Below are 1,485 nucleotides of genomic sequence, written 5' to 3' on the forward strand. Positions count from 1 at the left end.
ACGGCCTGGCTGCAAGCCCGAGGATACGCCGCGGAGGGGCCAATCAGCCAGGGGTGCTCCCGGCGGAGGGGGCGGGACACATGGTGGGGGGGGAGGGGGCGGAGCGGCGCAGGAGGGGCAGGGCGCCCCCAACCGCGAAAGCCCACCTACCAGTCCCAATCTGATTCTTGTAGCTCCGGCCCCTGCAAGTCGGAGGGCTGGACAACTGAGTCTGGAATGCCGAGTATCATCCCTACCTAGCTTCAAAACCTCTAATTCCTGTTATCCGAGTCTACTTAATGATGTATAAACGTGAGCTGTAAAAACTTTTAATGCAATTGTAGCTCGAAGCACATTTCACTTTTGCCTTTATAGATTTCTCTAGAACGCGTGCTGGAATTGAACTATAATCCACAGACAACACAGCAGCCCAGTGGTTCTCCACCGTAAGTTAATAATAGTTCTTAAAGTCAGTCCATCAGAAACCAGGACAGATGATAAAAACAAACTCCGACAATGTACTGAACACAACATTACGACACTTAGTAACCCTTAAGTCTGTGCTGACCATAGTCTCGCCTGGGAAAAGAGCTTTTAATTGCTTGGGTCTGGCCCTGCAGAACCTGAAGGTGGCAGAAGACAGGCAAGAACAAGCTTCACTGCCTTTCCCACCCTGCCCACCCCGCCCAAACTAACAAATCCCCTCGAGGTGTGATAAGCACGTTAACATTTAGGTAGCAGAAAAGCTGTAAGCTGGCTTACCAGACGTTAGTACTAAGGTAATACCTTTGTACCTTAATAATACAAAGGTAGTATTAAGACCACGTTAATACTACCTTTGGGAGGTTCTAGAACCTAGTCCTTCATCTCCTTCACAGTATGTTGCCTGAAAACCTTGTGAGACATTTGAAAAAACTAGTGTAACAGTTGGTACGTAATATTCCTTTTTCTCTTTCTCTGTGTGTGCTTTCCCACAGGGGAGAGAATGTGCCAGATTAATGTGTGCTCTGCTGACCCATGAGTCAGCTTCTCCACATCTAATGTATCTACAGGCCAACTCTGTCCCATAGAACCTTCTGCAATGGTAAGAATAAAAATTCTGTATCTGTGCAGTCCAATGTGGTAAACATATGGCTATTAAACACTTGAAATGTCAGTGTAAATGAAAAATTGAATTTTAATAAATTTGAATTGCCATATGAGCTGGAAACTACCGTAGCTAACAGTGCAGCCCCAGGCGAGGCACCTAGATGCCTTTCCATAACCTGCACGGAGAGAGCCAGACATAGCGTGGTGGTAACAGGGTCCTAAAGCCGACTAGCACCCTCTTTGCTCTCATCTCACACGCAACATGCATCTCCTTACTGAAATAAAAATGCCACGTGTGGGTTTAGAACGATAGCCATCCCTGGACTTAATCAGAAAGAGGAAATTTTTCTTATTTAAAACAAATGACAAATATTTCGAGTACAAAAGCTCAAAATAAAAATGACCTAAAACTGACTC

This window comes from Desmodus rotundus, chromosome 9, assembly GCF_022682495.2.
Source record: "Desmodus rotundus isolate HL8 chromosome 9, HLdesRot8A.1, whole genome shotgun sequence".
Lineage (NCBI taxonomy): Eukaryota > Metazoa > Chordata > Mammalia > Chiroptera > Phyllostomidae > Desmodus > Desmodus rotundus.